Raw genomic sequence first — 14302 nt, forward strand, 5'->3', positions numbered from 1 at the left:
GCAGCCAGCACCCTGGACGGCAGGCGGAGGCCTGGAAGCGATTCATCCGCCATAACTCATCTTCAAACGCACGGGCCCGGCTCCATCACGCCGCGCACGTCTCCCGCAGTCCACCAGAACGGTATTTATGTGTGGCGCACAACAGGTAATACGTTTAAGCTGGGGGACATCGGGTCATCGCGGCGAAGAAAGACATGACGTTGAGCGTCTCCCTAAGTGCAGATGTCAAAATCCGCTGCAGACAGTTTGCTTTCTCCCGCACTCGGGGCCTCGGCTGCGTGTGAGCTGTGGACGTCCCCTTGAAATCAATTTGCCCTTTATTTGACAGCGTGCTTATGTTTAGATAAGGTGGGACTGACCAAATACGGCAGCAGGAGTGTGTGTGTGTGTGGATATTGTATGTGTGCGTTGTATGACCGTGTCTGTGAGAGTACAAATGTGAAAGTGTCTGTAAGTGTGTATGACTACGTGTGTATGTGGCAGTAAAGAGCGTGTGTGAATGTGTGCATATTGTATGTGTGCGTTTGTATGACTGTGTCTGTGTGTAAGTAGAAATGTGAAAGTGTGTATGAGTACGTACGTGTGAATGTGTGTATCTGTCAGTACACATATCTAATGTGTGTGTGTGTACATGTATCTAATGTGTGTACATGTGAGCATACATGTGTTTGCACAACCCAGTTGTTGTTTTCACCCCCCCCCCCCCCCCTCCTCCTCCTCCAAACCCCAGCTGGCTCGGCATGCTGCTTCCAAAGCCCGTTTTTCCTGCTTGGCGCGAGCGCGTAATCCTCCTGGTCATTTGTTAGATGGCCGCCTCACATGTGGCGAGGGAGCGGCTGTAAGCGGCGGGAGCACGTGGGGGGAATCCGGTGGCGGGGAGTCTATAGGAGCGTACGAGGGGCCGGCCGCGCGCCCCGCGCTCATTTATCTCCATTTCTCACGCGCCAGCTCCCGTAATAAAGGCTCAGGCCAAAAGCGCTGTTTATTATCGCCGTGACAAACATCTCCCAGATGCCGGCGCGAGAAATGTAGAAAATAGATAACGGCGCGCTATAACTGCAAACTGGGTGGACAATCCAATTAAAAAGGGCTTTACATCACCGTAATCAGCATGCAGTGGACTCATTGGTTTGGGGCCTGTGGTCCAGGGAGACGGGCAGGCAGGCAGGCAGGCAGGCAGGCAGGGGGACAGCGGGGAGGAGAGTGGGGAGGGGCGGCCTGCCTCTCAGCTCCCAGCTACTGGAGCCCAACAGCTATACGGGGCTGACAGTGGAGAGCTTTTCCCCCTGGTGGCGGATAGTGGTACTGCGCCACGGTCTCAGCAACTTGCCCCATCCGTCTGATGGGGTGCTGTTTCCCAAAGCGGGAAATGAAAACAATGTTATTACCCATTACGCTGCCTCTCTCCTACTTACTTGATTATTATCGCATTGTAATGGTCGTTATAAAGATTGTAATCGCTGGAGGCTGTCGTGGGGTTTCACATTTTGGCAGTCCTTCTAAGGATCTCTCTCTCTCCCTCCCTCTCTCTCTCAATATGTGTGGGAGTTTGTGTGTGTGTGTGTGCCTGTGTGTGCCTGTGTGTGTATGTCAGCGAGAGTGAGAACAGTGGGGTAATGTGTGTGATGCGTTGCTGAGGGCCACTTGTAATGGTGCTGGTGGTGTGTGTGTGTGTGTGTGTGTGTGTGTGTGTGTGTGTGCAGCAGGAGGCTGGCACGGCGGTGCCGAGGGCCCTGTCTGTTCCGGTGGGCTGCGTTTGTGTTTGGTTGCCTCAGCGTTTCTGGGGTGGTGGGGAGCCTCGGGGGGACGCGGCCGCTCCGCCACACTCAGCTGACTAAGGCCCCCTCGGAGCGCACCAGCCTCCGCCAGCCACGCCGCGCCACAGCCCAGCGCCATCCTGTGTGCCCCCTCTCCCTTCAACACCCCCCCCCCCCCCCCCCACACACACACACACACACACAAATACACACACACCCTGCAGGGGAAGAAACACTCTCGTAATACAATGCCAATGTTTTTGGCAGGGGGACCCCTGCGGCGTCCGAGCAGGTGTGAGTCCACAAGGGCAGCGCGGACAGCAAACTCCGCAAGTCCTCTCTCAGCACCGAGCGCCCGCGCTGCTGACCCGACATTCTAGCAACGCTAATGTGACAGCGCCTTGCGTTACAGGAAAGCGAGAGGCTTCCGCCAAGAGCGACCGCCGCCGGACCCCGGGGGACCGTCAGACGCTCGGAGCACGATCGAGTCTCACTGCTGCACTCTCACCGCCACCATGTTAATGAATCTATAGGTCTTCATACTAAACAAGCCAGCACGCCACAGCACTCTCTGATCAAAGCCCACTGTAATCTCTGCAGTAGTGGATACGGAGAGGAAATGATTTCAAACAGAGCTGCAGACAGACATACATCAGAGGAGTCAGTGTATTTCAAACGGCAGGAGTGAATTATCTATATTTTATATGAGACCTAGCAACATGTGTCAAAAGGAGATACAAAATATAATGTGTACATAAAGTCAGAATGGCAGATTTCTGGAGAGCAGCTCTTCTGATGACATCACCCTGGCCAGAGCAAAGCAACCAATCACTGACAGCTTTGCTGTAGCTGCCCATGAGGCTGGAAGCGGACATCTGTTTGGACGGGGGATCAAACGCTGACGTACGTGTCCCGTCCCTCTCCCCAAAAAGCCCTCCCCTTCTCCTCCCCTTCTGCTGGGCTCTGAAGAGGCCAACTGCTGTTTTTAATTTGCCTCTGCTCAAGCAGCACCGTACAGTGTGGGAAAAAACCACCATGATGTCACATGAGCAGGATATTGGAGGCAGATTGAGCGGACGGTGATCCATAGCGCCATATCCTCGTCTATTTGGGAAGAGCAGCAGACATCAAATATTCATTCAAAATGTCCACGTAACAGCACCTTAAACGGCTTTTTAATAAAATACCTTCAATTGAGAGTTTAATAACGCTCAAATCCAGTTTTATATTTCAAAATGTTTGCGTCATGCCGCTTTTTTTGTGTGTGTTCAGAAGATGGAAGTGACAAATGGGCTGTGTGGTTTTCCATTGCTGTTGAGCTCTAATTGAAAGGCGTTGGCACAAAGGTAATTGTGTTAAGGCCAGAGCAGGCTGGCTGGACAGCAGCGCTGCCTTTTGTGTTGTGGGCAAATCAGATTATTGTTTGTGGCCAGCATGGCTGCTGACCTTTGACCTCCTACATGCCCCCTCGGCCCCCCCGACAGTTCAGCCCAGGGTCAGTGAGTCCTTCAGCCTTGCCAGACGTCTCTGTGTGCTGCAGGGGAACACTCCACCCCCCGTCAGGCACAGCTCTCTGGCTCTCTCTCTCTTACACACACAAACACACACACACACACACACACACACACACACACACACACACACACACACACACACACACACACACACACACACACACACACACACACACACACACGTACACATATACACACAGGGACAACCACATAAGACAGCACATTTATAGGACACAGTGTACACACATTCACTGCAGACAAACAACATGTATGTATGCATACACACATACATGAACACCAACGCATAGAGTACAGTTTGAAGTATGAAGGCCTGAGCGTACTTGTCAGAAGCAAGGCTTCATCCTCTTCTTCATCATAATCAAAAACACATGCTCACAAGATGACACTTCAACCAGTACACCATACCCAGACACACACACGAGTACACAAAACAGACACACACATACACACCAGTACACAATACACACACACACACACACACACACCAGTACACAACAGACAGACACACACGCACCAGTACATAATACAGACACACACACACACACACACACGTACACACCAGTATACAATACACATACACACGTGCACCAGTACACAATACAGACACACACGCAGCACTACACACACACCAACATGCTCCCCGGTTAAGGCTAATTTATGCTCAATGTTAAATATGGATACCCGTGTGGACACCGTCTTCATTCTTTTGGTCTGTAAAAGCTTAGACACACAGAAATGGGCAGCTCACATGAAAAGGCCTCATAAATCAGGCTTTACAGTACGCATACAGACACACAGACAGACATACTGTACAGCACTCCCTATTCCTCATACACACTGACATACATACAAGCATTCCACCAATTACCCTCCTTTCATGCACGCACACACAAACACACACACATACACATACATACATCCACACATACACACACACACACACCATATTAATGAGCTCTGCTCTCTCATTTACATGTGCCTCACTCTATATTCTCGTTCTCTTTCTCCCTCTCCTGACTCTATCACAGCCGTTCCACTGCTCCCTTCATGAGTGCTGCTCTAATGGCCACAGCAGCACCTACAGTAGGTGTGTGTGTGTGTGTGTGTGTCAGTGAGGGTCCTCCGCCTCTAGCTGTCCCATCAGGGAGCGGGAGAAACATTCCCATCTCACAGGAGGCAGAGATGAGAAAGACATCACAACACAGGCTCCATGCTGGCCTCCTCACAGGTAATTGAAATAACCTGAATTATAATTTGCCTACCGCTGTGTAAGGTGTGTGTGTGTGTATGTATACACACTAGCACACACCTCATATACTGTAGCTCTGCATGTATACCTATGTGCAGTATGTGTGTGTATTTGTGTGTGTGTGTGTATGCGTATGTATGCATTTGTGTATGCATGTATGTGTGTGTGTTAGTGCATATGTACGTGTGTGTACATGTGCATGTGTGTGTGTGTGTGTGTGTGTGTGTGCGTGGCAGAGCAGGCCTGTGATTGTTTGTTTTGGCCGTGGCGGTGTGGTGCGGTGCGGTGCGGTGCGGTGTGTGGAGGGGCAGGCTCCATGCTGGAGATGCTAATGCAGGCCTGCGCTGCTGCTGCTGCCGCTGGGATGAGTGTTGACATCATTACTCATGTGCTCCGCTGTGCGCATCAATCTTGGCGCGCGGCACAGACACTCCCGAGGTGAATGAATTTTTCATCTCGGGGTTCAGGCGGAGGTCAGCGCCACGACGATCCCCCCAGATATGAGAGGTGCACAGCAGGTAAGCCCACGGACGTCGGAGGGCCATTTTTCTCATTCTTTCCTTCTCTCTCTCTCCATCTCTCTCCCCTTTCTGTCTTCTCTCTCTCTCCATCTCTCTCCCCTTTCCGTCTTCTTTCGCTCTCTCTCTCCATCTCTCTCTCGTTCTGTCTTCACAAAGCCTTTTTTTTGATACAGTATATCAAATTACCCGACGCCCCCTGAAAAGATCTTTCACCACCGTGTGACGGCTATATCGCAGGAGTTGAAAAGCGAAAAGCATGACATTCAGATTTGAGTGTTGACCAGAAGCCACTTCATCTTGGAGAGCAAATCATGACAAATGCTCCGCAGGCCCCAGCCGAGCCCTCCAGCGGCCGCTTAAATCTCGCCAGCCGCAGCCTGCTACAGCTACAGCTACAGCGGGACAACTACAGTGTCAGCTGCCCGGGCGGGACGCACATCGATCCGCCGGTCACTTTGTAAGCAGCTCCCATCCTTTCTGACTAAGGGGAAAGTAATGAGGATGAATTAGTGATCCATTCACAAGCGGACTTCATGATGTAAATCAAAAGGGAGGCTCTCCGTCGTCCGTCCCCTGAGGACCCGTCTTGAGGAGTCCGGGCCTCCGGGCCAAGCCTGGCCCAACTCTGGCCCAAGCGCCGCAATCAAGAGCTGCTGAGGGGGCCTAATGCTCTTGGCTCTGGAGGTAAACCCAGGGGCTGTCATCTTTACAGAGTATCATCGCAGCGAGTGAAAGGGATCATTAGTTCATAGGCAGGGGGAAGCGGCCATGTTGTCAGCTACCTGCTATTTACTGCCCTCATTACTGTAGGCTGTCACCGCTCGGAGTGTCAACATCGTTAACATGGCTATCACTGAAGCTGTCTTCACGCTACTGGGGTGGAGGGAGAGGGAAGCCTCGGTGCTCGCTGGTGGAGACAGATGAAAGAGCGGTGGCTGAGGGATGGAGGTCCTGCAGAGATGCCCCAGCTCAGGTGGAGCCTCAGGTGAGATGGCGGCTTGGAGCAGGGGAGTTCTGGCTACGCCATGTTGGAGACCTACTGCATGCTGACGAGGCTTTCCTCCTAACACACCAAACTTCATTCCCAAGTTCCAAGAGTGCTATGACTTGAGTTTTTAGTGGCTTTCAGGTTCAGCCTCTGTAATGCACCTTGAGACCATTTCAAATGTTTTGGTACTACATAAACAAATCTTATTGAAATGGACTGTATTGACTGAATGGGCAAAGTAAGTAAAGAAATAAAGTTATATCCCCCCTCTCATATGAATGAGAAAGAGAAAAGATCATGTTGGATCAGAGGAGTTCTGGCTACACCATGTGGAGACCTACTGCATTCTGACGAGGTTCTCCTAACACACACCAAAGTTATTTCCCAAGGTGCAAAAGTGCAATGGTTATGACTGACTTTAGTGACTTTTCAGGTTCAGACTCCTTGAGACCATTCAAATGTTTTGGTAGTACTACTATATAAATAATAAATAGTATTGAACTGGACTGAATTGACTAACTGTGCAAAGTAAGTAATGAAATAAAGTAATGTCCACCCTCTCATATCAATGAGGCGGAGAAAGAGAAAAGATCACGCCATATTTCTTTTTTTTTTTTTTCCAGCTGCAATTGAGATAATGCCTGCTAAAGCCAGTTGTCATTACTTTTAAGTTATTTCAATTCATTTCACTCCATCCTTATTGAAGTCAGCTGGATGCTGTCATGAACTCCTTAACACTCCGGTTGTAGCCAGTCATTTAGTAAAAACATGGCCATAACCCTGTCATTGTATCTCCAGTGCACAGGCTGATGGGTGAAGCGCTGCAATCTCCGTGATGGCTGGTCAACCACAAGAAAACGGATCTGGGAGCGTCTGGTCAGCTATAGGTCAGGAGGCGACGGCTCATTACAGCGCTCTGATTTGAGGCGGCGTGTGATGTGGACGCGTATGCAGCCTGCGTGATGGGCAGATAAATCACACCCGACCCGGCGCTGACATCACGGCCAAAAGATGGCCCAGAGCCAGGCGAGCAGCCACGGGGAATCCTGGAGCAGCGCTGGGCCGGCTGGAGAGCGGTCTCTAACCCACACATATTCATAAATCCACATGTGCCGCACCCTCCAACAAGGAGCTCTATGATTGGCTGATTCCTCAGTGTTCATTGGTTAAGGAAAATCCACTCTGGCTTGAACTTAAAATTGAAGATTGATGTTTCAAATAATACTTGAATACTCTTGAAGTAAATCCTCAAACCAAATCTAAAACATTTTTTTTTTTTAATTTCTGCTGAGGATTGATGTGGAGTAATAATAATCTAATTCTGTCAATGGCGAGAATATAATGAAGAATTAAAAAGTCATACATTTCTTAATTTTCATTCCTGTGCCTAAGAACCTCTTCAAAGACAGCTCTGGCTGCAGCAGTCTCCAGCACTGATATAAGGCCCCAATTAATCCACACCACTCCCTTCACTTACATAAAATACCAGTTGAACTTCCCAAAATGATCACACTGTGCACTGCAGAACAATGTATCCTACAATGAATTCACACTTTCAATTTTGATTGACCTTGTTATGATCTCATCATGTGAATTTATCTTCATATTTAATTAGCTTCCACCCAAATGTCTAGAGATAAAATAAATAAATTGAGTGAAACCGTTCAGATAACGCAAGTGCTCAGTTATTTCATTTAAGACTCCCTCTTAACACTCCTCCCTAATGATACAGTCTGGATCCATTCGAGATATTTTCCCATATTAATTAGTTCTTTTTTACCAATTTATGATGATCTTTATTCTATACTACCAACAATTCTGAATTTCTTAAAAAAAAAAAATTAAAAAAATTAAAACTTCTGCTGTTAAGCAGCCATGTTTAGTCTTCAGCAGCGTACAGTCATTTGAAGATCTGATCCTTGCTCTCTTTTTATACTGTAATGATACATTCTAGAGCACCTTAATGGTACATGTATGACTCAACTGATGTGACACTTCATGTGACTGTCCTCTGTGTGTGTGTGTGTGTGTGTGTGTGTGTGTGTGTGTGTGCATGTGTGGTCATCTGCCAGAAGTGGAGACACTGGGCCGGGTGAGACTCCAGGGTGACAAGGCCATTGTTATTTCTAAGAGGTCCCTCTTCTTAATTGCAGGTGGAGGGAGGATTAAAAAACAAACAGCCTCCTTCACACCTTGTCATCTGCCTGACCTGAGCGGATGTTATTGTAGCCAACTTCAAGGCCTCGGCAGCAGCTGCAATCAGTTAGAGTCGTCTGCTTCACAGATCGCCCTCTGCGTGCCCCCAAGAGTCGTTTCCCATCAGACAACACTGCAGCCCCCGCCCCCACACCCAACACACACACACACTGATTGTTTAGCGGGGTCGGATTCTCTCACAATATTTATCAAAATATCATAAAGCACACCCAAGCACCCTGTGATGCATAGCATCTCTCTAATTTCCCTAGCATGTTATCATTTGGTTAGCATGCTAATAACACGCCGCTTGCGCTAGCAAACTCTGTGCAGGTCTTGAAGTGGGATTTTCGAAGGCGTGTGTGCAGTATTGTCATGCAACTGAGGCGAGCTGTCATGGGAGCAGGCTATTGGACCTCTCTAGGGTGTTTTCCACTCAGAGAGGGGGTTGGGACTGGTGCTGTGCTAGCCAATAGCGTGGCCCGATGTTCCAGAGTGGCTCCCCTGATTTACTGCTCATCATTAAGCCAGTGCATTCCTCCAGCTCTCTGTCCAGGTGGCTGCTGGGCCAGAGGAATGCAGGCAAGCAGGAACGCACACACGCACACATACATACATACGTGCATTATCACAGATTCACATCACACGCATGGAGACATATAAAGGCAAGCACAAATAAACATTCCACTACACACATTCACACACTTGTGGACAAATAAACACAAGCACACACAAATGCATCCCCCCCCCCACACACACACAAACACATTCACACATATTCACACACTTATTCTCATGATTGTAGACAAATAGAGACAAGCACATACACAAAGACACACACACACACACACACACACACACACACACACACACACACACACACACACACACACACACACACACACACACGTAAACGAATGCAGACAAACACTTCTTCCATTCATTAAAACACTGACTCCACAGACATCACACAATACACATTGTAAGTGGTCTCCTACCGAAATACACACCAATGCATATCCGCATTCACACACAAACCCACAAAAACAAACATAAATGATGCACGTATATGCATAGTGTAGAGACTACACATAGAAATGCAAGCATGCACGCACGCACGCACGCACACACACACACACATACACACAAACATGTATGTACAGTACTGTATGCACACACACACACACACACACACACACACACACACACTCACTTTTGAGAGCAGATAGTCGGTGCAGCAGCAGCTGGCTGGGTATCCGGCGCAGTGGTGCCATGACACTGCCAACCTCGCACTCTGGCAGGAAGCACTTGGCTCAGGCCAGCTCAGCAGCCTTGCTGTTTATGACGGATATGTGCTGCTGTATTTATAGGCCCCCTTCAATCCGGTTTCCACACCACTGCAGCCCACCGATGACAGGTATGACCAGGCCCATCCAAAACCATGTAGTCAACAAAGGCAGGCGCCAGCTTCAAATCTAATTTGTCTTGCTCCGCAGTACGCATTTGTGTTGGCATGTTCAAAATATAAAACAGAGGGGGTGCTCTACTACTTGATATTTTGCAACATATTTTATTTGGCAGATCCTGAAAGGGTAAGTCACAGAACATCATGTTTGAATGTCTGAAGGCAGCATAATGACATCATACACAACAAATCACTGGCCCAGAAAAGGACACGCACACAAGGAGACATTTTTGGACCTCCTTTGCCCCCTAGTGGCCATGAGGTGAAAAAAACTGCATGACGTTGGATGACAAGCCTACAGAAGCAATTTTGCTCCTCTGGCAACTTTGACTCTGTTCTGCTGTGTGTTAACAGACTTACCAGTATGCTCAGTTTAAAGCCATCATTCAAAATTATTCTTTGGCTGCTTCAGGATATCAAGTATCACTTTATTGGGTTTTCACATGTTAATTTTTCAAAACTTAGCCTAAAATTTCACGGTGAAGACAATAAAAAAATGAGTTGTTGGAACTTTTAGCACTTAATAAAATTTTACAAGCACACTCTAATGTTTACAAGGCCACAAAACTCCTGGCAGTCCATTTCACATCCATTTTAGTGCGAAGGCCTTAAGGTACTGTATGTCCCTTAAAATTCTTTTGGCGTACTTAGAGTTAACTGTATTCATAAAAGATATGATTATGTTTAATGTTGTTGTGTGCAATTAAAATATTAGAGAGGTGAAATGCAATGTTAATGTCAAGCAAACATTACACCGCAAACTGAATGCACTTTAGTGTGTCACTGCGCCATCAGACACTTCAGCTCTCTTTCCTGACAGTTGAAATGCTGAATAGTTGGGCTCCTTCCTCCTCTCTATTTAGTGTCTAAAACTGGCAGCCAGAGGGATACTCTTGCAGACCACCTTGAGTTGCTGGACAGCATTTGGAAGAGAGCTTTTTTGCTTGCCACTTGAAATATGAGTGAGAGAGAAGAGCAGGGCCATTTGCTGTGTCAAGCGTCTTGACCAGGCAGGCAGACAGGACAAGAATTACTGTCAGTCCAGCTTTAGCTTGACATTGGCCTGGTTAGCTAATCCCCCTGCTATGCCCTGTTGCTTGATCAGGGACCCATAAACACCAGCCTTACAACTGGCACTGACCCAGGCGCTCGGTCCATCCACAGCAACACAACGTTTGAGGGATTATCCTGGACAGTTTAAGTAACATTAATAATTTACAACTAGCAATTATCAGCAACGCACTCAGCAGGATAAACTTGCAGTCTCCCATTTTTTTTAACAAGCCCCTGCACTCAGCACACACTCATTTCTGTCGTGTTCTCTGAAGGCCTAAACGATTTAGCGAGATTAAATTCACCACTCAGACATCGCCGCGCATATTATCGTCGGCGCGCCGCAGACGTGTGTGGGGAGAGCCGCAGGGAGAGGGTTGCGTAACGAGTGGTAAATATCAGGTTTGAAGTGGGGATAATATGCGGTGGCCCGTTTCCAATGTTTATGGTGTGTGCGCAGACGAGAAACACGATAACCTGTGAACCATCTCGCCGGCATGCAAACAGCCGCTGCCAAGGGAGCGAGACAAGAGCTCCACGCAGGTGGCCCGCAGGTGGCCCGCAGGTGGCCCGCGCCTCTGTCCCTCCCCGGCACTTCACACCGTACCCTGGCAGCCACGCCAGGTGGGACCACGGCCAGCCCAGCGTCCACCTACAGGGCAAGGGCAAGCGCATCACTTGAACTGCGGGGCTTTGTGCGAGTGTTGGAGAGCGAGTCTCTTAACCTTGGCTTCATTCGTCTCTGTCTCGTTTGGCGATATCCGAGAATGACAAGGCTTCCTCTGTTTAATGGAGTGGTGTGGGGCAGGAGAGCACAAACAGCCTGATTGTGGCTGTTTGTAAATGAGGGGAAGTTGAGCCGTAAAGAGGGGAGAATGAGTGTGAGATGAAAAGACACAGGGCAGTGTGAGTGTGTGTGTGTGTGTGTGTGTGTGTGTGTGTGTGTGTGTGTGTGTGTGTGAGTGTGTGTGTGTGGGAGGAGGGTAGACAGAGAAAGAGTGACAGCAGAGAAAAGAGAGAGAGAAAGAGACAGACAGAGTGGGTGAGAGAAAGTCAGGAAAGAGAAAGAGTGTGTGTGTGTGTGTGTGTGTGTGTGTGTGCACGTATATGTGTGTGTGTGTGTGTGTGTGTGTGTGTGTGTGTGTGTGTGTGTGCAATGTGTTACATTGTTTCAGGTTTGCCTTTCTCTACAGCAGAGTCCACGCAGCTGTTTCCCCTGGCGCCTGCGCACTCCAGCGCTTGGAGCCCTCCCAGAAACGGGCCGTCGTCACAAGCCAATCCAGACAAGACATGCCTCCCCGCCAGACGGCTTCCTGTAGTCAGAGTGCCATGAGCCCCAGGTTAAAGTGGAGGCCCAATAAAAGAGAAATTACACTATCTTTTAGCCGCGCCTCTCTGATTTACTGCTGCCTCCCCAGTAGCCCACACACTGATACTGAATGATATCTCATTTTCACCTCCGAACGCTTCATTTCTCAATTTCGAAAACTTTGAAACTCATAAACTTCAGGACACGCTGGGATAACTGCATGTTGCACTCACGGTGGTCAAGTTAGAGGGTTATTCTTAAAACAGACATTATGTGTGTCTATTTTTATGTTTGTGTTTGTGTGTACTATGTATGATTAAACATGTGGTGTGTGTATGGGAATGTTTGCATGTGTGGTTTGCGGGTGAAGGAGTTAACAGGGGAAATTGATGAGCTGAGTAATGTTCAATGCACTGCAAACTCAACGTAATTGATGGGTCAGTTGATAGTGTGGCTTTCACAAGAACATAACGCACACAACAGCACAACTTTGGAGGGGAGGAAATCCTGGCATAAATAGACCAAAGGCCCAAAGAGGTGCACAGCAGGAACGCCTGAACTTCATGCATATGCCACTAAAGATGAAATACACTGAGATGATATTAAAACTTTACAACAGTGAGGAACGGTCCAACTACTTACTCCTTTATGATTGGACGAGAGGCATTCCCAAGTGGGGATATCCCAGGACATATCCCGGGACATCCCCCACTTGGACGTTTTAGCATGTGAGAAAATGGAGTAGAGTGAATGTTCAGTTTCACATGTGACATATAGACAAGTTAGTAGACTGTACAAATGATTGAGAGCCTCTCTCACTGAACTTGGCTCTCAAGTGACATGCTGCCTTGCTTGGTAACAGGAGACGCCAAGACTAAGATTGGAGTCACTTTTGAAGCAGAGGATGAAAGAACAAAAATGTAAATAAATCATTAAAAAAAAACACAATTTGATGTCTCTAAAACTGAATTGGTCTGTAGTAAAACTGTTGTATAAAAGCAATATGGCACTTGTGACCCTAGGGTTGGTAAAGGATATAATCAAAGCTGTGGCTACATGTGGCTTCCTCTGGCCAAACCACAGCCATGGACGTACCCGTATGTTCTCCCCATCCCCACTCTCACTCCTGTCACATTGTTAAACACACTATGAAGCCTTCAGCTAGAACGCCTCAACAAACTTGACACTAAGTCACAACAAGATGGAGACATTAAGCTCACAGGCCTGAGCATGCCATGAGGCACAGCGCACCGAGCAGTGAGGCCTTAATTAGGCAGCAGTGGACAGTACTGAGGCATCCCTCTCCACTGCATTAGTCAGCGCTGGAATCCCAGCACAGCGCGGCCGCACTGTCAGCATGAGGAGAGTAAGTGCACGTCCCCCTGGACTTCAGCTTTCCCAGCTGGAGGCCCGGGACAATCATCACTCTTGCTCAACAACCTGACACATATTTCGGTGGATTGTCGCCACAAGAAGGAAGTTGTAAACTGAAGAGACTCCCAGTCGGGGAAGTCTCGTGTCGTAATAAGGGCTAATCTTGCCTTGAAAACCCTTTGCGCGGCCGCTTCCAAAGCCAGGGGAGGACAATGCAAATAAGACATGCGCACAGAGGAGGATCTCTTAAACGATTGGCGTTTTACAGACTGCGGTGGTGCTTCTGTGGAACAGTAAAGATAGGCCTCTAAACGCGTCAGTCATGGGCTCCAGTCTGCTCTTTCATTACATGAAAGACCTGTAAGCCTTATGATCCATACGTCCCACAATGGGCCAGTTTATGTGCCCCACACAGCTCGCTCCGACACATTAGATTGGGACTTGTTAATGTCGTGTTTATTTCCTCTTTCCTGCTGGATAATCCGCCAACTCAAAGCCCTTCATTACGCCTTATGACGCAGACCACTCAACAGCTGGCCGAGGAGCCACAGAAGGGCTCATTTGCCATGCTTTTTACGACTGTCATATAGTCGGGGCTGTAAATGCCTGTCTGACTGAACATTGTTCTTGGTTGTTGTCCAGTGGAGAGGAGAGAAAGAGGCCACAATGCGTGCGGGAGGAGCGGTGCTCGAGCAGGTTTTTTTTTTTTTTTTACAGCAGAGGCGAGTCGGCGGCTAGAGGCCAGACATCTCTGCCCACAGGGTTTTCACTGCTTTATTTGACGCGCCTTGGATACGACCGCGGCTGTTTCGGCATCCGAGATTCGTCGCACAGATCGTTATCGTGGAGAGAGAT

Source organism: Sardina pilchardus, chromosome 4 (assembly GCF_963854185.1).
Source record: "Sardina pilchardus chromosome 4, fSarPil1.1, whole genome shotgun sequence".
NCBI lineage: Eukaryota > Metazoa > Chordata > Actinopteri > Clupeiformes > Clupeidae > Sardina > Sardina pilchardus.